This window comes from Thrips palmi, unplaced genomic scaffold, assembly GCF_012932325.1.
Source record: "Thrips palmi isolate BJ-2018 unplaced genomic scaffold, TpBJ-2018v1 HiC_scaffold_15, whole genome shotgun sequence".
NCBI lineage: Eukaryota > Metazoa > Arthropoda > Insecta > Thysanoptera > Thripidae > Thrips > Thrips palmi.
The window spans coordinates 8,424,990-8,447,074 of NW_023144624.1; the positions used below are offsets into that span (position 1 = coordinate 8,424,990).

Below are 22,085 nucleotides of genomic sequence, written 5' to 3' on the forward strand. Positions count from 1 at the left end.
GATGTCGCGGCAGGGGAAGCGCGACGATGTCGCGGAAGCCCAAGCGCGACAGTGTCGCGGCAGCCCAAGCGCGACAGTGTCGCGGCAGGGGAAGCGCGACGGTGTCGCGGCAGGTGAAGCGCGACGATGTCGCGGCAGCCCAAGCGCGACGGTGTCGCGGCAAGCCAAGCGCGACGTGTCGCGGCAGGTGAACCGCGACAGTGTCGGGGAAAGGGGGAAGCGCGACAGTGTCGTGGGGGGGGAAGCGCGACAGTGTCGCGGCAGGGGAAGCGCGACGGTGTCGCGGCAGGTGAAGCGCGAGTATGTCGCGGCAGGGGAAGCGCGACGATGTCGCGGCAGGGGAAGCGCGACAGTGTCGCGGAAGGGGAAGCGGGAAAGTGTCGCGGCAGCCCAAGCGCGACAGTGTCGCGACAGGGGAAGCGCGACGGTGTCGCGGCAGGTGAAGCGCGACGATGTCGCGGCAGCCCAAGCGCGACAGTGTCGCGGCAAGCCAAGCGCGACAGTGTCGCGGCAGGTGAACCGCGACAGTGTCGCGGAAGGGGAAGCGCGACAGTGTCGCGGCAGCCCAAGCGCGACAGTGTCGCGGCAGGGGAAGCGCGACAGTGTCGCGGCAGGGGAAGCGCGACAGTGTCGCGGCAGGGAAAGCGCGACGGTGTCGCGGCAGCCCAAGCGCGACGGTGTCGCGGCAGCCCAAGCGCGACAGTGTCGCGGCAGGTGACGCGCGACGATGTCGCGGCAGGGGAAGCGCGACGATGTCGCGGAAGCCCAAGCGCGACAGTGTCGCGGCAGGGGAAGCGCGACAGTGTCGCGGCAGGGGAAGCGCGACAGTGTCGCGGCAGGGGAAGCGCGACGATGTCGCGGAAGCCCAAGCGCGACAGTGTCGCGGCAGCCCAAGCGCGACAGTGTCGTGGCAGCCCAAGCGCGACAGTGTCGCGGCAGGGAAAGCGCGACGGTGTCGCGGCAGCCCAAGCGCGACGGTGTCGCGGCAGCCCAAGCGCGACGGTGTCGCGGCAGCCCAAGCGCGACAGTGTCGCGGCAGGTGACGCGCGACGATGTCGCGGCAGGGGAAGCGCGACGATGTCGCGGAAGCCCAAGCGCGACAGTGTCGCGGCAGCCCAAGCGCGACAGTGTCGCGGCAGGGGAAGCGCGACGGTGTCGCGGCAGGTGAAGCGCGACGATGTCGCGGCAGCCCAAGCGCGACGGTGTCGCGGCAAGCCAAGCGCGACAGTGTCGCGGCAGGTGAACGGCGACAGTGTCGCGGAAGGGGAAGCGCGACAGTGTCGTGGCGGGGGAAGCGCGACAGTGTCGCGGCAGGGGAAGCGCGACGGTGTCGCGGCAGGTAAAGCGCGAGTATGTCGCGGCAGGGGAAGCGCGACGATGTCGCGGCAGGGGAAGCGCGACAGTGTCGCGGCAGGGGAAGCGGGAAAGTGTCGCGGCAGCCCAAGTGCGACAGTGTCGCGGCAGGGGAAGCGCGACGGTGTCGCGGCAGGTGAAGCGCGACGATGTCGCGGCAGCCCAAGCGCGACGGTGTCGCGGCAAGCCAAGCGCGACAGTGTCGCGGCAGGTGAACCGCGACAGTGTCGCGGAAGGGGAAGCGCGACAGTGTCGTGGCGGGGGAAGCGCGACAGTGTCGCGGCAGAAGAAGCGCGACGGTGTCGCGGCAGGTGAAGCGCGAGTATGTCGCGGCAGGGGAAGCGCGACGATGTCGCGGCAGGGGAAGCGCGACAGTGTCGCGGCAGGGGAAGCGGGAAAGTGTCGCGGCAGCCCAAGCGCGACAGTGTCGCGGCAGGGGAAGCGCGACGGTGTCGCGGCAGGTGAAGCGCGACGATGTCGCGGCAGCCCAAGCGCGACAGTGTCGCGGCAAGCCAAGCGCGACAGTGTCGCGGCAGGTGAACCGCGACAGTGTCGCGGAAGGGGAAGCGCGACAGTGTCGCGGCAGCCCAAGCGCGACAGTGTCGCGGCAGGGGAAGCGCGACAGTGTCGCGGCAGGGGAAGCGCGACAGTGTCGCGGCAGGGGAAGCGCGACGATGTCGCGGAAGCCCAAGCGCGACAGTGTCGCGGCAGGGGAAGCGCGACGGTGTCGCGGCAGGTGAAGCGCGAGTATGTCGCGGCAGGGGAAGCGCGACGATGTCGCGGCAGGGGAAGCGCGACAGTGTCGCGGAAGGGGAAGCGGGAAAGTGTCGCGGCAGCCCAAGCGCGACAGTGTCGCGGCAGGTGAACCGCGACAGTGTCGCGGAAGGGGAAGCGCGACAGTGTCGCGGCAGCCCAAGCGCGACAGTGTCGCGGCGGGGGAAAGCGCGACAGTGTCGCGGCAGGGAAGCGCGACAGTGTCGCGGCAGGGGAAGCGCGACAGTGTCGCGGCAGCCCAAGCGCGACAGTTTCGCGGCAAGCCAAGCGCGACAGTGCAGTCGCCCTGCACTGCAGCACCAAGCTCGCTCGGCCTGAGGACCACGCCAAGGACCTCCACAGCGGGAACCTGGAAGTTCTGGTGGCCGGCCCAAATGCCGGGGGCCCCATCGGCTGCCAGGGGGCATCAAAGACGCTCCCACCCCTACTTTGGTGGGAGTGACACGGACAGGCTCCTTTTCGGACCCGCCCGCCTCGGAGGTAGGCAACCCAGCGTGGCCGCTTCCCCTTCGTCCATCCCGACGACTAATCTGTCACTGACGTGGTGGAATATTTATACTCTCCCTCTCCCTCTTTCCTGAAATGAGATCGGACAAACGTCAGTCGGACAAACGTCGAGCGGACAAACGTCGGGCGGACAAACGTCGGGCGGACAAACGTCGGGCGGACAAAAATTTAAGCGAAGGGGAGGGCGGACAAATTTCGGCAGGACGGACAAACGTCGGACGGACAAACGATGTAGACTCAGGGCGGTGTCACGGTCGACGGAGCCGTCCCAGCCAAAGGTAGGGATTCTTGTGCCGGGGCGCCGGAAGTGGGGTGCAGGGTGGGCAGGCTGCCCCCCCTGGAATTTGGCAGGGGGGGCATCGCCCCCCCTGGACTTTGGTAGGAAGCTGCGAAAATCGAGCCAGGCGGGCGGGCACCGGTCGCGCAAAGGCCTTTGACCGCAACTAAATTGGATGCAGTGACCGCTCAAAGTCAGCAAAAACGATGATTTTTTGAAATTCTTTCACTTTTTGACCATTTTTGCGAGACCACTGCTCCTAAACTATCAGCGGTCAAAGCCTTCCCGAGGCGGTGCATGAAAGAGTAGGGTCTTAAGAATAGTAAGGCGTTGAGGGAGGCCTTTGACCGCAACTAAATTGGATGCAGTGACAGTTCAAAGTCAGCAAAAACGGTGATTTTCTGAAATTCATTCACTTTTTGACCATTTTTGCGAGACCACTGCTCCCAAACTATCAGCGGTCAAAGCCTTCCCGAGGCGGGGCATGAAAGAGTAGGGTCTTTAGAATAGTAAGGCGTCGAGGGAGGCCTTTGACCGCAACTAAATTGGATGCAGTGACAGTTCAAAGTCAGCAAAAACGGTGATTTTCTGAAATTCATTCACTTTTTGACCATTTTTGCGAGACCACTGCTCCCAAACTATCAGCGGTCAAAGCCTTCCCGAGGCGGGGCATGAAAGAGTAGGGTCTTTAGAATAGTAAGGCGTCGAGGGAGGCCTTTGACCGCAACTAAATTGGATGCAGTAACCGCTCAAAGTCAGCAAAAACGGTGATTTTCTGAAATTCATTCACTTTTTGACCATTTTTGCGAGACCACTGCTCCTAAACTATCAGCGGTCAAAGCCTTCCCGAGGCGGTGCATGAAAGAGTAGGGTCTTTTTAAGCACCTTTTTTGGTGGGGGAGGAGGGTAATTAGGAACGTAGGATTTAAAATTGTTTGCCCCCCCTGAGGAAATACACTTCCGGCGCCCCTGTTCTTGTGACCGTTAAAATAACCCCCTCCACCTCGAAAGTCCACCCGCACCAGCCCCCGCGCTTCCCCCGGCCCTGTGGAGGGGGTATTTGTAACGGTCGCAAGAATCCCTACCTTTGGCGGGGTCGACTATGCGTTTCTCGCTTAGGGCCGCGGCCACGCAGCAGCGCGCAGCAGCCAGTCACAGCTGCTGGCTCCTTCCTCGAGATAGATTGTTGCTCTCGAAGGCTTGGAGAGCAACCGAGTCACCTGCCGCGTCTGACCGTGGCCAGGCTGGCCAGGCTGCGTGGCTGCGTGGCTGCGTGGCTGCGTCTGGCTGCCTCGTGAATGGGCGGTGACTGCGATGACGGCGATGGGATGACGTCAACGCGCGCAAGCCTCGGCAAGCCTCGGCAAGCCGCTACTTGCCCCTAGTGGGCCCCCGCCCGCGCCTAGCCCTCCCGTCCTGGCCCATCCTGGCCTCGCTAGGCCTCGCCCCTCCTTCCCGCCAGCCACGCCAGCCGCATGCACCCCTTCTTCGCTAGTTTTATTGTTGCTCGCGTTGATAAGGTGCCGCCCTATCACTCGCATTATCGTCATCGGCACACACTTGTCATTGCCGCGGAGCCGCGGACTTGCACCGGGGCTGCACGGATGGCGTGGGCATACCCGGCATACCCGGCGTACCCGCCCGGCGGGGTGGGGGGAGAGGGGAGGGGGCGCCTCGCTGCTCCGCTGCTCCGCCCCGATTGGCCCTCTCGCCCGGCCTCGTACGCAGGTCCGCCCAGACAACCCCCGTGCCCCCACCCCCACCCCCGGACGGGCTGGCCAGAGAATATAGCCTCCACCTCGCTCACTCCACCACTCACGCTCCGACAGGCAACCATCCACCTGGCCACCAGGACAGACTGCACCTCGCCGACGACGCGCCCAGACACCACCGGCAGCAGCGTCCCACCCTCGCCCGCAGGCAGCAACAGTGGTGAGTCCAGGACAGCGCGCTGACAGTGTCTCCGACAAGATATTTTCGAAAAGCACCCTTCCGTTCCACGGCGCCTAGACTTATTTGAGCCGCTCCAGAGAAGCGGGAACGTCAAGCCCCCGAGAGGGCCACTGGTGTCAGTCAGGTTGCCTAGCACGGCGCGGCTTGGCTGAGAGGGAAAGGCAACGCCTACTATGCATCTCCAGCACGGCCGGCCGGACTGAGATAACTACGCAGTCTTTCGGTGCCGGGCCGCCCCTCGCTTCCAGGCTTCCAGACTCGGGCTGACGCCTGCCGCGCGCCGCGCAACTTCGCTTACTGCTGGCGGGGAAAATAAAACAACAAACGAGCAATCGCGGGTATTTGAACCCACGTCCCGGAAAGTTGCCGGTCCGGAAGTGGAGTTCGGCTCGGAAGGCCAGCAGCGCGACGCGCCGAAGCAGCGGCAACTTTTGTCCGGAAGTGAATGAGGCGCGGCCCAAAGTTGCGACACCGCGTGTTTCTTTTAGACAAATTAGACAAATATTTATAGCGGCGTGCCGCGACGGCCGGGACGGGTCTCTGAGGACGGCGCGACACGGGACTTGCGTTTGCGTGCTGGGCGGGGGCCTTGCCCGGGGCCGCGCCCGGAGTGCCGGGGGTGCCGGGGGTGCCTGGAGCGCCTGGAACGCTGCCATGATGCAGCCCGAGGCCCGCAAGGTGACCGGTCTCGCCCGGTCTCGCCCTCCAGGCTTCATGCTCAGCGAAGACAGTGCAGCGGCGTGCCGAGCAGTGGCGCAGGCCGCCGGCCGGCTCGGGCCCGAAACGGCGGTCTAGCCCGTAATGGTAATGGTAACACGAGGGTAGGCAAGCCCGCGGTACGGGCCTGTGCGCAGGACTGCAGGACAGCCTATCTTCCAGGCGCTCCCGAGCCGCAACAACGGGATGAACTCGCAATCGAAACGAAACAAGCGCCGACGGATGATCGTGTGAGGCGGGAGTGTTCAAAGCAGAGCCACAGGACGCAACCCGCGTCGGCCGGCCCGGCACGCCGTCGTGGGCCCGTTGAGGTGGTTGAGGCCCGGCTTGCCTGTTTTCCCAGGCCGCCGCGAACTCGGCGCCTCTCCACCTGGCTTCCTGGCGCCTCCCGGCCGCCTTGCCGCCTTGCCGCGGACTCCGGTCACGGCCCGCCATTATTTCTGCCGGGCCGCTGCCCGCTGCCGGCAACGTGGCGGCAACGTGGCGGCCCCGGGGACGCTGATCGGCCGGATCGGCCGGATCGCGCCCCCAGAGTCCGCCTCCATCCTCCGGTTTTGAGACGCCGGAAAGGGAGAAGAGAGTGGTTTTTATTTCGGGCCGGACGCGTGGGCTGGCGGACTGGCGGACTGGCGGGCCGGCGTCTCGGGTGGACCGGCCAAACAAAGCGCGACGTGGCCGGGCCGGTGTGGCCGGGCCGGTGCGGCGTGACGCATCGGCCGCCATTTGTCACGACGGCCACGGCGGTTGGCCCGTACTTGTTGACCGGCCGGCCGGCGGGGCGTCACGGAGTCGTATGACGTGAAGCAGTGTCTCGGGCCGGCGGACCGACGCCCCCGCGCGGCTACTCTCAGGGAGGCAGGTGGTGCACCGCGACACTGGCAAACACGGGGCAGTTTGTTGCGTGCACGGCCACAATCGTGGGACGTCTTTTCACGCACTTGGATCTGCGGTGTGGGTGGGTAAACCAGTTACGGTGTAGCGGCCGACGGTGCGGTTCTGCGTTCAAATCCCCGCACTACTTCTTCATATTTTTAATGATAGAGAATTGGTGCTGTTTTGTGAGCCCAATGTGTAGTAAGGACTACGTTTCAATGTACAGATTCCCTCATTTTTTTCATGGAAACGGTTTTTGAGCAATGTGATGGATCAATAAAGTAGGCAGACTACTTCTTTTTTTTGTTTTAAAAGCAGTGTTCAATATCAAAGTTAAAATCTACATTAAATTGACGATCGATTGGTCCCTGCCCTATCCATAAATTTCAGGAATTTTGAACACTGGCGTGTTAATTTTTCTGGGGTGGGTCGCCAGCGCACGGATTCGCAAACGCCGCCGCTGCTTGTACCTGCGCACCAACAACGTGATGAACATGTGTCCACTCGGGTATCAGGTTTCCGCGGGCCGAGGGCGGGGGCGGCGCTGGGCGGGGCGGGGCGGGGCGGGGCGGGGTGGCGGCAAAGAAACACAAGTGGGAATTATTTGGGTCCGTCTGATACGCGAGGGGGGCGACGAGCGAGGGTGACGAAATTCGACACCAGTTTTGTGTTGCCATCGTAACTCCGCGTCATAACACCGTCACGCGGGCGCGCGAGGCGCGAGGCTGGAGGAGGGTGCGGCTTTGATTGGCGTGGCGGGGCCGAGGGTGCGAGGGGGAGGGGGAGGGGGGCGGCGTGTTTGCATCTCGCCGATTCTAGAAACAGCGACAGTACACTGGCCGTGTACGTCCCGGGACGTCCCGAGGTGCGGCTGGAAGGCTGGAAGGCAGAGGCGGAGTGAGGACGAGCGAGCGGGAAGGCTGAAAAGTGGAACTTGGCAGGTCCGCGCGGCCCGCGGCCCGGCCCGTCCCAGCCAGACAATGGCTTGCACGGCTGCCCGGCTCGGCTGCCCCGCCGCCGCTATCCCTTTCTGCCTGCTTTGTGCGAGTGTGTGAGTGTGTGGACAGAGAGAGAAAGAGGGGCGGGGGAGGCGACCGCACACGTTTCCGCCCCGCGCGCCTTCATGGAATTAGAGTAATCCCCCTAGATGCATTCATTCCGCTACAACATTTCGTAAATCATGCAAACTGCGGGCAACACGTCGTGCGTATCAGGATAATGATATTTTTTTAACCGCTTTGAGCACCGCGCACGCAGAGAGGGAGTTTTAAAAGCGGTACTTTGTCGCGTCCGTAGGTCCGCCCCGCCGGTCTGCGGAACACAGTCTCGGAGCAGGGTGGACCTATTGCGCCACTGGACCGCCCCCACAAACGGTGAATGGGCCTTCCTCTGGACATTTTCTTCTTTGTTGAGGATGCAGATTCTTTTTTTCAAGACGCTAAGCAAGATGGTCATGGGTTGGCGGTCTGGGTCGGGGGATAGCGAAGGAAGTTGTCTGTCCCTCCATGGCGCCCCCGGGAACCCTGCGAGTGCCCCTCCCCTCCCCCCCTCCGCCGCCCCAGCCGTGCCCTTCGAGTGCGGCGACGTGTTGGGGTTGGCGCGCAGGGGCGGGGCGGCGCGGCTGGGACGCGCAATGATTGTTCAGGTTAGCCGAGAGTGACGATGAATAATAAAGTCGGCGTAACCGATCCCGCCGCCGGCCCTCATTTTCCTCTGCGAAAAACAACAACAACACAGAATCCAAGAAAGGAACGACGGAAACAGAAACAAGGCGGCGCGTCCCTGTCCGTCGCGCTCCCGCCGCGCCGCCGCGCCCCGCGCGCCCCGGTCCGTAAAATTGTTTCCAACTTGTCCGTGCGCTTTGCCCGGCCCGCGCCCGGCCCCGCGCCTGGCCCCGCGCTGGTGACTGATGTGAAACCACATGCGCTTTTCGCGCGGGCAGATGGGGCGATCCGTCTTGGCGGTCTCGCCGGCCGCGGGGCACCGCAGCGCGTGGGTGGGAGAGCGAAGGAGAGAGGACGCCCCCCAGGCGCTCCCGGAGGCGCTCGCGGAGACGGAGAGACAAGAGAGGCATTTTTGCCACCCCGCGGGGACCAGCCCAGCCCCCGGCTCGTGTAGGGCCTGGCGGCAGGCGGGGCCCGGCGACGTCCAAAGTGCAGGGCTTACAGTGGGGAGCACTTGGGGGGCATGCAGGCGAGCGGGTGTGATATAGTACTGCATGCATCGACGTGGGCCAGGCCAGCAAGGCCAGCCAGGCCAGCCAGGCAAAACGAACAGGAAACGAGGTGGCCCTACATTAAATCATTACCAGGGCGACAATGAAGCAAACAAAACGTGATGAATTTATTGATGACGAGCTGTGGCAGGGTCGCGTGCACATAACTAGTCAATGAGGGCAGATGGCCAGAAACGAAATAAATCAAGATCGTCGGAATAATGGCATGTCGGTGCCGCGCCTGCCGCGCACCGGCAAGTGTTTGGCGTTTTGAAGGGACCGGACCGCTGGCTGGCGGAAAATTATAGAAAAAGAATTCGCATCAATCATGAAAGTCGGCTGCCCCATTGTTGTCGTTGTCAGCGCAAACTCGATTTTTCATCAAGGACAGTCATCGGGTAATGTCCCTTCCCTTCATGACGGCTCTGCCTTGGGCTCTGCCGCCGACCCAGCTGCGGGGGCGCCCTGGCCGCCCTAGCGACCCTCCAGGAACTGCAGCCCGGGGCGGCACGGCCGAGAGCACGGCCCACCCCGACCCTCGCCGACCAGGCCCGGCCCGGCGCGGCGCGGGGAGGTAACCGGCTGCCTGATGGGGTTAGGTCAGCACTCGGGACGCCGGCGGGCAGGCGCCGCCGCGCCGCTGCCCAGCCTATTAGCACTATTTGCGCCATAAGGTCCATCGGGGCACCGCAAACACGGTCTTGATGGAGTGGCCCCGCGCGGGGCCGTCGGGGCCGTCGGGGCAGCGGCCTCGTCGCACCGCCCCCACGCGGCGCACCAGCGGCACCAGCCCGGATTACCTGGTTTCGACAGGTGTTCCGCTCTGGAGGGTTCGGCGCCAACCTCGCGTCCCCGGCGCCACGCGGCTGGGGCCCCACGGCTCCACCGCGCCATTACGGACCGCCGCTGCATAAAAGGGTGGCGCGAAATGCGAAATGGGCAGTGGTGTTCGCGGACCGCTAATTGTGCGGCGCGTGGGAGACGGCCCCGCCCCGCCCCGCCCTGCCCCCCCCGCCCCGCCCTGCCCCGCCCTGCCCGGCGGTGGCTACACGCCCGCATCGCCACCGCTGTGGCTCGGCGTGTCGGCCCTGTGGCGAGGCCCCCCCTGTACACTGAGCACACCTCGGAGGGGGCATTTTTTTATGGGTAGCAGTCCCCTCAGACTTGGCTTGGCGGGGTCTGGCCCGCTCGTTCAACGGCTTCTACAATCGCCGCAAATCGGCCTCGGCGTTCTTCCCCTTCACTTCCCTTTCACTGAAACCAACTTAGCCGCGGGGTGGAGAGTGGGTTTCCAAAACGTGCCCCAATAAGACAACGGACACATGCTTTTAGGAAGGGGAAGGTGCGAAATACGATTTCTTATACTAAATTGGGGGAAACGAGAAGGGCCCCAATACTTCGGATCAACCCCCCCGCCTGGTACATGAAGTGGTGGTCTGCCAAAAACATTTGGTTTGTTTTTGGTTCCGGCGTCTGCGGGGACGCCGCCCCGCCCCGGCTAAGGATGGTCCCCGTGGGAAAATTGCGGGGAAATACGAGGGGAATAATTAGAACTAGGCAATGAATCGTTAATTCAAGTGCCAGTATCGTGGCAATGCGTTCAAAACAGACAGTTGAAAGCATCAATAAACAAATCGAAGAGAACTGATTGGTAACTAGAGGAAACTAGCCGGTCGATCAAAAACATAGCCGTCGCACGACTTTTGTCATGGTACTACTAGCAAAAGACATTAGTAAGATAAAAATATTGGGCATATTTCAAAGCTGCATAAGCATACAAATGACGGTTCGCAAGCCATTTGGCAAATCATGAGTTGATTTACTCACAAAAAGCAGGTAAAGTGGAGAACTGTCGCCAACGCCTCTGTCCGCCGTTCGCCATGACACCCCGCCGCGCCGACCGGGCCGTGTTGAGCCGCGCCAAAACAGAGTCTGTCTCTCTCTACAATCTTCCAGACAGCTCGAGCTACTGAGTTATTCGGGATTTAAAGGTGAAATATGAAAGTAATGGTCGGAAAGGGGTGCAAATCGTTCATCCGTGGTCCTTATGGAGCAATATAAGCTACGGCATTGCTTTCTATGTAACATATTAAGGGCGCTAGAGACTGACAAACAGGAAGGTGCACCAGGGAATCACCACTCCATACAAATGCCCTCCTCCAAGAGCACACTGTAGCCGCGGCGGTGGAGGAGGCCGGGGCTGCGGTGCGTGGCGGCGAGTCAAAGTGTCCCTTGAATTGGGGAGGCAGACAGGGCACGGGCACACTGTAGCGGCGTAGCGGCGTCCGCGGGACCGTTTCCGGAGGAGAGGGGCGGGGGCAAGGCGAATACACAGACGGGGGCGGAGAGGAGTCACGAGACCTGTTCGTTAGCGCGGGGCTCGACTTGGGGGAGGGGAATTGGCGGCAAGACGACCGCCGGGCCGCGCAGGGCCGCGCAGGGTCGAGTCACATCAGGCATCAGACCCGCCCGCCTGGCTGCCCACCCGGCCCATCCAGCCCCCAAGCCTCAAGGGCGCCTCTCCGCCTAAATAGCAGTGTGTTTGTCCCACTTTTGGATCCGGCATCCCTGGGACGCCGCGCCGCACCGCGCACCCAAGGATGGCACTCCCCGCTGGTGTAATTGCGTGCGACCGCAGAGTGAGCGCGCGGCGACACTCGCGCCGAGCCTCTCTCTCAGTCTCGCACCGACACTGTAGTGCTGTTGTGGCGGTAATTGTCTTGGTGGGTGATGCCGCCGTGCCGCCGCGCACCGCGCTCGCACCCCGCGCAGCGCCCTCCAAAGGCCCTAATCCTCAAACGCACGCGGGCTGATGGTTCGAATCCCGGCCGCGCGCGCACGTTGTGCACATTTTTTCCGGCCCCCACCTGGCAGCCGGTTTGATGTGCCGTGTGCCGAGCGCGGCAAACCAACCGGCAGAGAGGGTGGGTGAGTGCAGTGGCGACAAAGGGCGAGAGCGCTCGCTTCGTTAACCGCTGGCAAAACACCGCGTCGAGCAAGTCCTCCAGGCAGAGCCAGAGCGGCTCACCGCGGCGCTCCTGTCCGCGGGGCGGCAAGGCCGTGCGCCGTGCACGCACACACTGTGCCAGAAAAGTTGGTGTTCACTCTCAAGAGAGAACTGCTGAGGCTGGGGGGATTTTGTCGGTGTGCCTCTGCCACTCGCTCGCCCACACAGCGGGCCCCGGCAGCACCCCCCTCCCCCACGCCCCGCGATTGTGATGCACAGCGCCACAATGGAGAGGGTCGATCCATCCATCATTAGTCGAGTTGGAGACAATCGGAGATGATCGGGCGCCGGTGGTGGCGGTGCTGGCCGTGCTGGCCGCGCTGGCGGTCCGGAGCGCGGCTTGCTGCACCGCTGCACCGCCACCGCGCTGCTGGCCCCGCCGACCTTGGCCTGCCTTGGCCCTGGCCCCGCTTGGCGCCCCTTTGCCATTACCGCGTGCACCTCCCACACCGTCCCACACACTGCCACGCCCGGCGGTGCCGCCCCCGTGCTGCAGCGCGTCACACGCTCCTTGCAGCAGCAGCGCATTAGTCCCCGGCGTGGCGTGCGCGTCACAAGCAGTCCCGCGGACCGGCGCCACCCCCGCCGAGGAAGGAGCACACCCTGCCTGGGCGAGCCGGGCACGGCACGGCCGAGGGCACGGCCCGCGCAGCGCGGTTATAACTCAAACAATCACACCGCGGAGTCCACACAGCTGTGATTGCTCGGCCGCGCCCCGCGCATTCAGATCATTCAGATCGAGCCGCTCCCCAGCACCCATCGGCCGCCCGCCGCCAGACGGGGCGGACCCGGCGGACCCTTGGGCGGCCTCGAGCGGCAGACGCGGCGAAAGAAGGACAAGGGACAGGAGGGCGTGCCGCGCTGCAGCCAAAGGGAGATGCATGCCGGCCCGCGCCGCAGCCCCACCCCGCGCAGCCCATCCGGCGGCACAATCAGGACTATATATACTGCCGCCCTCCCCGCGCCCCGCCACCCCCGCCGCCCCCGCGCTGCCAGGGTGGTATACGGCAAATTGTTGGCATATGTGACTGTCATCCACGCTCTGAAAGGCCGTGGACTGACTGCACTGCCTTTGTATGCCCAACTATACGACCCTCCGTTGGCCCGCCCCCGCCCCGCCCCGCCCCGCCGCGCGCTCCCAGGGGCCAAGGCAACAACTGGCCATGCTCGTGGTTGCGCCACGGCGCGACGCCTGTATGGCGTGTGGTTATCTTTACAGCCCAGCTGGCCTGGGAAAGTCCTGGCCCTTTCCTCGCTTTCCTTTTCTTTGGCTCCAGTTTCCTTTCGTCTTCCTTTCGTTTTCTTTCTCTCTCTGAAGGAAAGGGGCTGATGAAACGCTTTCGGAACGATGAAAGCATTCTGCGAGCATTCTTTTTGAAAGCAGAGTAGGGTGTGCTTAAGATTAGTCTTCTCTCGATCATTGATGTCATCCCCGACGTTTGTCTTTCGTTGTGCGTCACATGAACCAGCCGGCCTCACCCTCGCCCTCGCCGCCCTCCACCTGTGGGTGTACCCGGCTGTGTCAGGAAGCGCGCCAGGCTGCACAAAGTGGCCAGGCTGGCCAGGCCCGGGTGGCAGCTTTACCGGCGAGATGGTCCCGCTTCTGATTGGCCGCGCCGTCCGACGTAGTCCTGATTATGGTAAATTTGATTGGTCACTCCCGTGCGACCGCGTCGCCGCGTCGGGCCCTACCGTGATTCCATTGATTACGATAACAGCTATCTCCCTGTTGATTGTCCCGTTCTCGTCCCGAACCCGAATAGCAACGCCCCAACGAGCGACCGCGCGGCTCGGTTCCGTGCCAAGGACGGAAACGGCGTTCCCGAACCCGAATAGCAACGCCCGAACGAGCGACCGCGCGGCTCGGTTCCGTACCAAGGACGGAAACGGCGTTCCCCGAACCCGTCCGGTTTGGGATTGGATTGAAATAGGAAGTGAAACCCTTTTCGCGCGACAGCTGCGGCGTGACGCGGCACGGTGGCCCAGAGGACCGGTGGAGGCGGCCAAAACGCGAGGTGCGTTTTGAGCTTTAGTCGCTAAATGGGACTGAAGCAGAACGCGTGACCCCACCAATGGATGCCTCGTTCGGAGAGTAATCCATTGGTGGGGTCACACGTTCGGTTCGAGTCCCATTGAACGACTCTGGAGCTCGAAACGCGTCTAAAGAGTTTTGGCCGCCTCCACCGGTGACGAAATTCTCACAGTGTGCCAGAATCACTGCCGCACCTCAGCCGCCTTACCGGATGCCGGATGCGGACCTGCGTGATTTGATACCAATTATCTTCGGCTTCACCGACTCCCACACCCGGTCTGTCGGCCGGCCCCGGCGCCACGCTGTAGTGTACGCGGAAAAGCTAAAAACAGCTTCGCTAGTGCCTTCTCGATGTACGCACATAGAAAACAGGACCGAAAACGACTAGAGCGAGACAAAAATAAAAACCGCAAAGGACGGAATGTGATAGCAATGTGAAAGCAATGTGATAGCAAGCGTGTGAGATGGGCGCAAAAGGTGACGCTTGCAACACGGTATGGAAATGGCGGAGGTGCCTTTGTAAAACATGAGGTGCGGGCGCCTCCAATATCCGCTCCTGTCCCGCACGCCCCTTCACGCGCACGCGCGCGCCCCCGCACGCCCCAACCCACCACCGAGCTCTCAACCTCTTCACAAAAGTGGCCGCCCTGTGGGATTTGAACCTTTGATCTTCATCGCGCTACCGACTCGACCCGTTACCCACCTGGTGCGGCTGCCTTCGTGGCCGCGAGCCCCGAGGACACGAAGCAGGACGCCCGGTCAGCCCCGCGAGTCAGCCTGACCCCGGCCTTTCTAGTCCGCCCTCCAGAGCGATAATAGAGTAAACTCGTTTCCAAACAATTGCGCTTCTGGCGGCCAACTTGAGGCACAACAACGTTATTGCCGCCGCCGTGCTCTTTTGTTGACTCGGCAGTGTAGTAGTTTGGTAAGAACAATGGCACGCCCGCCCTGCCGGCCCCGCCGACGCCGACGTGCACGGTCGTCGCGGTTCGTCGCCGAGCCTGGCGGTCCTTGGCCTCCCCGCGGTTTCCCAGTCGCCGAACGGAGAGCGTCCCGCGGCGAGCAGCGCGAGCGCGCCAAAGGGGAGTGCAAGTGAGCCGTTTATCGGAACCCCGTGCCCCGCCCTGCGCGAGGCGAAGGCGAAATGGAGTGCAGCGGGCCGGGCCTGCCTCGCTCTCGCCGACGGCAACACTTCATTCATGAGATTCAATATGACGGGGCGGGCCGCGGGCCGCGGGGGCGGGAGATTGGCTGCCGATACATTCCTGGAACGCGGCGAGGCGGCGCGGCGCGAGGTAGCACGGCGACCGACGGCGACCGACCACGGCCAGGCAACGCAGCGAGGCGGCGCGGCCTGTGCGTGTGGCTGGCCGGCTGGCCGCGCAGCCAGGCCGAACTATACAGTGGACCGGCGGCCGTTTTTGCTGCGGGGCGGTGGCACGGCGGGGCGCCGGCGGCTGCGGTCCCTTTGCCGCCGCATTACTCAAAACCCCCGGCACGCCGCTCGGAGCCGCTCGGCGTTCGGACCGGGCGGCCCGAGAACAAGTAAAAACCCCGCGTGTTGCGCCGCCCCTTGACTCGTTTTTCCTGCCAAATAAGTGAGAATAATTGAGCGCGCCACTTCGCCGCGCTCCAGCCTGCATGTAGAGTCGGCGCCGAGCGTGCGCGCCGAGCGTGCGCGCCAAACTCCAAACTTTGTTGTGGCACTCGCACGTCGCGGGCGGCGGGGCGCGCTGGCGGGCGGGCTTGGCCGGGCCGCGGGTAGAGTAGATAGGCCGCGGCTGTATTTGTGGTGACAACGCGGAACGCGGATCGCGGCCAGATGGCCCAGTACGGTCTGCGCGGCCGGGCTCGGCCGGGCTCGGCCAGGCTCGGCCCAATGCGGGTAGCCGCACGCAATCTAATCGCGGTTACTGCTCGAATATCACTCCACTGCACTGGCAGAAATGTGGACTGCCGAGTCCGGCCGACGCTGCGCGACGCGTCGATGGGTGCGGCGTGCATCTACCGGCGGGTCCGCCGCGGTCACGTCGTCGGCCGCGGACTCGCTGCACCAGCCGCTAGCGCCTGCGGATTCGAGGCGCGCTGTACCGCCGGCCGCGCGTGCGTTGCGGGCCTGCCTACGCCGCCCGTCGCAGGCGCTCGCCCGCTCCGCCGCCGCTGCCGCTGGAGCGCGCTGGAGATAGTCGGGGTCGGGGCGCTGCGGAGCCGCAGAGCTGGGGAGAGCGCGAGAGCGGTCTGCTGGCGGCGTCGGCGGCGTCCGCCCCACCCGCATTGTTGCGCTGTCTGGCAACAAGTAATGCGGGGCCGGGGAGGGACGGGCGGGGAACCCGACAATCCGAGCCGAGGCCGCGAAGGTGAAGGTGGCCGTGCAGTGACATGCATATGCATCCGTCGGATTAAAAGCGGACCGAGACGCAGGCGGAATGCAGGCAATAATCACGCTATTTGTATGCGGGCTGCCCTGGCGTTGGCCTGACATTGCCCTAGCATGCCTTGTCATCCCGCGGGAACACCCCTTTCCACTCCTGCCGTTCGTCTGCCTGCGTCTGCCTGCGCACGCACAGTGGGCCAGAAGCCGGTGGAGGCGGCCAAAACTCTAGACGCGTTTTGAGCTCCAGAGTCGCTAAATGTGACTCGAACCGACCGTGAGACCCCACCAATGGATTGCTCTCCGAACGAGGAATCCATTGGTGGGGTCACACGTTCGGTTCGAGTCACATTTAGCGACTCTGGATCTCAAAACGCGTCTTGAGTTTTGGCCGCCTCCACCGGCTTCTGGCCCACTGTGCTGCGTCTGCCGCACCCTGGAGACGGCCTCGCCGACAGACAGGCCGTCGTCCAAGGGGCACCCAACTCAAGACAATCATTGCACTTCTAGTTGGTAATCAGTGAAATAATCAATCAACATCATCCAATGAAATGACAATCATACTTTCGGGGATTCAATCACTTTTGACCATTTTTGCGAGACCACTGCTCCCAAACTATCAGCGGTCAAAGCCTTCCCGAGGCGGGGCATGAAAGAGTAGGGTCTTCAGAATAGTAAGGCGTCGAGGGAGGCCTTTGACCGCAACTAAATTGGATGCAGTGACCGCTCAAAGTCAGCAAAAACGGTGATTTTCTGAAATTCATTCACTTTTTGACCATTTTTGCGAGACCACTGCTCCCAAACTATCAGCGGTCAAAGCCTTCCCGAGGCGGGGCATGAAAGAGTAGGGTTTTCAGAATAGTAAGGCGTCGAGGAAAGGCCTATGACCGCAACTAAATTTGACGCAGTAGCTGCCCAAAGTCACCAATATTGCATTTCCGACTTTCCGAGGTCAGCGCTGAAATAATCCCCAATATTTTCCAATAATCAACATAATAACCTCCTATAATCAGTGATAAATAATAAAATAATCAAAAGAAATCACATGTAATTATACTCTAAATATAATCAGTGTACATGAAAATCTTGAGTTGGTTACCCCTTGCCGTCGTCGTGGTCGTGCGGCGAGGCGCTCACCTCCACGGGGCCTCTCCTCGGCTGGCCACCGCGTCGAACACAGAAAGGAGAGGAGCGTCGGCGGCGAGGCGACCCGCCATCCAGAGTCCATTAGCCAAGTCCTCGTCGCGGTGCCCGCCTCGGCCTCCTCGCCCCTCGGCCTCGGCCGCCAGAGGCGCCTGCTCTCGCTATCGCGCGCCGCATCGCTGGCCCTGGATGACGGGGATGACGGCCTTCGCCGTGACCTCGGCCCAGGGTGGCGTGCTCGTTGCGCTCGGTGCGCGCGTGCCGCCAGCGCCGCCAAACTGCACGCTCTCCCGGAGGCGGAGGCGGCGGAGGCCCGCCTGCGCCAGCCTCGCCGGGAAATGGCTCGCAAGTCGGGCCGGCCGGCCGGGTCACTTTGCTTCACTTTGTCCGGGAGAGCACACTGGAGAGGAGCACACGGCAGCATGACGGCAATCGAGTGCGGCGCGGCCGGGCCGGCCGGGCTCGGCTTTGTCCGGCAGCCCCGTCCCGTCCCGTCCCGACCCCGGCGAGGTCCCCAGTGTCCGCAGCTTTGCCGCAAATCCGCCGGTATAAAGGGAAGTCGCATTTAGCCGCGCGACCCCGTCTCCATCGTCCACGTCGTCCACGTCGTCGTCCCCGTGGGCCGGCCGCAGGGGCGGGCAGTGGCGTGACGCATCGCCCAGCCTCGGCCCGCTGGAGGTGGGCGGCAGGGCCCGGCCGAACGTCAGGGGCCCCCAAGACGGCGCGCTGCTCGGCGCTGCTCCCATTGCCGTTGCCTTCATCCCCGCCGGGGAAATGACGCTGTTGCACGGTGGGTGCAGAGATCGCACTCGAACAGTGGTGAGGCTGGGGGCTTCGGACATCCGCCTCCGCGACTGGGAGCTTCCGTGTCCACGGCTAGCGTCCGCGACCGCCACGCCGCATCCCCGTGCTCGTCGCCGCGAGCCATCCCTTGCGAGGAGAGGAAAAATGAAAACTGATGATCTGGGGATTGAAACGCGTCAGTCCTCGGAAAGGCCACTCTGCAGTGCGGCGGCGCGGTGTGGGTTTCAAGCTTCAAGCGCCCCCGCCCGCCCCACGCCCGCCCCGTGAGGCGGCGGTGGCGGTGGCGGCAACCACAGCGTCACCGACCGCCGGTGGCGGTGGCGGCAACCACCGCGTCACCGACCGCCGGCGTGACGGCCGCCGGGCCGCCGTGGGCGTCAGAAACACTGAATGAAACAAAAGAGGACACAAAGTAGCCATGATTTCGTTAATGGAGGGCTCATCCCACGGCCCTCCCCCTCCCTTTCTGTCATTACCGTGACGAGTTCTTACCCCCGGACGACATGTTTGCGAAACAAAACATTCCGTGATAATAACGAAAGAAGGGGGCGGAGCGCGCGGGGTAAATTAAGGGAGCTCACCCACCGTACACCGCTTGTCTTTTTTCCGCTTCATTTTGAGGGGAGGCAAAACAGACGACAATGTCGTTGCAAGTCTACGGCGTGAGTACAAAAGGGGGCGTGTGGCGGGGCCCTTGGGGCGTGGGGGCGTGGGGCAGGCGGAGTGCTCGCGAGCCGCGGCTAAGCTGCCTACAGTGTCCCCCTCATCAGCCGCGGGTCATGCTCCTCTTGGTCGTGTTTTCTTTGCCCTACTCAGTGGAGTTCTCATTCGGCTCCAATAAGTGTTGATTCGCTGCTCGGCGCGGCTCGGCCCGGCGTGGCCGCTCCCCCAGGCCAGGCTCGGCTCGGCTCGGCTCCGTTCGGTTTGCAATTCGTATTCGCATTGCGGTCGGCTGGCTGGGCGGGCTGGGCTGGCTCTGGCTCACCCCGCTGTTGTGGGGGCCTTTGATATCAGATCGCACAAAACAGGGCGGGCCCTTCCCTTACCTGCGTGCCGGCCATCCCCCATCCCCATTCCCTCGTGCCCTCCACTCCGGTACCGTTTAATTTTTAGCGCGCTGAGTGCCCGGGGTACAGTAGGCTGCAGTAGACTAAGCAGCGCGTCTGCTAAGCCGCTTGGCGATCCGCGAGCATGAGGCCCAATGTTTTGAGTACCCTGCGACGCGACCGGCGCGACGCACGTTACAGGTTTGCTTCTGCGAGGGGACGCGTGAACGTGTCCCTGGCGGTGTAGCCCTCGGGCACATCCCGCGGGGCCCCGCTCGGGGTCGCCGCGAGCCGCACCAGAGGCCCCGCCAGAGGCCCCCGCCAGAGGCCCCCACGGCCCCGCCGAGCCACGCTAGGACACATCAACACGCACAACAGTGAAAGTCACAAGTGTACACCACTACACATCGGGTCGATTATACGCTATCGCGGCTGGAACTGTGCGGGTCGCAAAAAACAACTAAAAGCGGCGCGGCGATTACTCGGCGTGCCGGGCCGGCATGGCGCGGCTGGCATGACAGCGGAGGCTCCGCCGCGGTGCCGCCGCGCCGCGCTGTGTTTGCGGAACATTATTAATTTAGGGTTCGGGCCGAGTTCCGCCGCGGACGCGCCCGATATCCGCCGTGCCACCACCCTCCACGACGGCCACCCTCCACGACGGCCACCCTCCACGACGGCCCACCCTCCACGACGGCCACCCTCCACGACGGCCGCCCTCCACGTCGGCCGCCCTCCACGACGGCCACTGCGGTTCTCTCTTTGCTCAAGGCATTATCGCCGTGTGTTGCAGGCGCACCGTCACGGCAGCAGCGCCAGCAACAGCGACGGCGAAAGGGGGCAGCAAGGAAAACAAAAACAGCCGCCAAAAGGAGACTCGCGGGAGAACGTCAACAAGACCATTATCATCTCAAAGTGAGTACACCGCGCAGCACTGCCGCAGCGGCCATCGCCGTAACAGCGCGCTCCCCCGCCACCGCGACCGCCCTCCGCCAGCCTGGCCACCACCCCGTCGAGGCCCTGCGCCGGGCGGGTGTGAGCAAAGTCAAGTACAGCCAGCCGCGGTCGCGGCCTAGCGACCAGCCAGTTGGCCGTGTCGCTGTGCTCCAGACTTGGCTAAAATCCTCAACCTTCCTCCAATCCCAAACGCCTTAACGTTGTAATACTAATTTACATGTTTCTTTTTTTTTTTTTTAAAAAAAAAAGAGGGTTTGTACTTTTGTAGGGTCTCATTCGTACAGTAGTTCATAGTTAGCGTCCAGTTCCGGGCCCTCTTTTTTTCCCTCCCTACCTCCCCCTGCGCGGCAGTCGTCGTTGATTGGCGCGAAGACCTCACAAGACACACATCGTGTTGATTCAAGAGTTTCTCTGGCGGTGGGGCCGTGGCCGAGGTCGGGGCGCGGGGCTCGGCGCGGGGTGCCGGCGCGGGGTGCCGGCGCGGGGTGCCGGCGCGGGGTGCCGGCGCGGTTCGGGGGCTATGGCGGTGGCTATGGCGGGGATGGCGGGGGCGCGGCCCGAAACTGGAAGCGCCTAAAGCCTAAAGCGCGGCGGAGCAGTCCCAGGAGCAACTCCCCGAGCACTCGCCACCCCGGCCGGGTTGCTCGGGTCTTGCCAGGGTGCCAGCCACGGCCACGGCGCTGCCAGGGTGCCTCCAAGTACCCACGGGCCCCGGGCCTGGAGGCGGAGACAGCCCGAGCCCCGCGTCCGCACTGCACCGCCTGGCTAGGGCTGGCCGAACGGCCGGAGGATAGATTCTCGAGTTTCGCGCCACTCCGTACTCCGTCCCGGGGCCGTGCGGCCAGGTCGGGCCAGGCCAGCGGTTCTCAACCTTTCTCGGCTCGCGACCCCAAATTTGTAGCCAAAAATTTCCGCGACCCCCAGGAAAAGTTTCGCGACCCCACGGGACCCCTCCTTTAGCATGCCACTGCGTCTGATCCGAGGCGGGCATTTTGCTCCCTCAACGGGCAATTGGTCTTTGGACCTTCCTTTAGCATGCCTCTGTTACGGAGTGCGATTATCAGTCTTAGTTTGGGAGCAGTATTGTCTCAAAGTTGGCCAAAACGCTCAGAAATGTCTTTAAAAAATCATGTTTTGGGTCGATTTTAAGCAGCCACTGCGTCTGATCCAAGGCGGGCATTTTGCTCCCTCAACGGGCAATTGGTCTTTGGACCTTCCTTTAGCATGCCTTGTTACGGAGTGCGATTATCAGTCTTAGTTTGGGAGCAGTATTGTCTCAAAGTTGGCCAAAACGCTCAGAAATGTCTTTAAAAAATCATGTTTTGGGTCGATTTTAAGCAGCCACTGCGTCTGATCCAAGGCGGGCATTTTGCTCCCTCAACGGGCAATTGGTCTTTGGACCTTCCTTTAGCATGCCTTGTTACGGAGTGCGATTATCAGTCTTAGTTTGGGAGCAGTATTGTCTCAAAGTTGGCCAAAACGCTCAGAAATGTCTTTAAAAAATCATGTTTTGGGTCGATTTTAAGCAGCCACTGCGTCTGATCCAAGGCGGGCATTTTGCTCCCTCAACGGGCAATTGGTCTTTGAACCTTCCTTTAGCATGCCTCTGTTACGGAGTGCGATTATCAGTCTTAGTTTGGGAGCAGTATTGTCTCAAAGTTGGCCAAAACGCTCAGAAATGTCTTTAAAAAATCATGTTTTGGGTCGATTTTAAGCAGCCACTGCGTCTGATCCAAGGCGGGCATTTTGCTCCCTCAACGGGCAATTGTTCCTTGGACCTTCCTTAAGCATGCCTCTGTTACGGAATGCGATTATCAGTCTTAGTTTGGGAGCAGTATTGTCTCAAAGTTGGCCAAAACGCTCAGAAATGTCTTTAAAAAATCATGTTTTGGGTCGATTTTAAGCAGCCACTGCGTCTGATCCAAGGCGGGCATTTTGCTCCCTCAACGGGCAATTGGTCTTTGGACCTTCCTTTAGCATGCCTCTGTTACGGAGTGCGATTATCAGTCTTAGTTTGGGAGCAGTATTGTCTCAAAGTTGGCCAAAACGCTCAGAAATG

General features: G+C 62.6%; 1 protein-coding gene across 1 annotated transcript in view; it reads left to right on the forward strand.

Annotated features, from left to right (window-relative positions):
* The first annotated feature begins 4,714 nt into the window (after positions 1-4,714).
* Positions 4,715-22,085, forward strand: part of LOC117641448 (tachykinins) — a 32,177-nt gene continuing 14,806 nt past the window's right edge. Inside the window, exons 1-2 of the mRNA XM_034378778.1 lie at positions 4,715-4,843; positions 19,863-19,984. The gene's annotated coding sequence lies outside the window, so the exon portion shown is untranslated. The remainder of the gene's footprint in view (positions 4,844-19,862; positions 19,985-22,085) is intronic.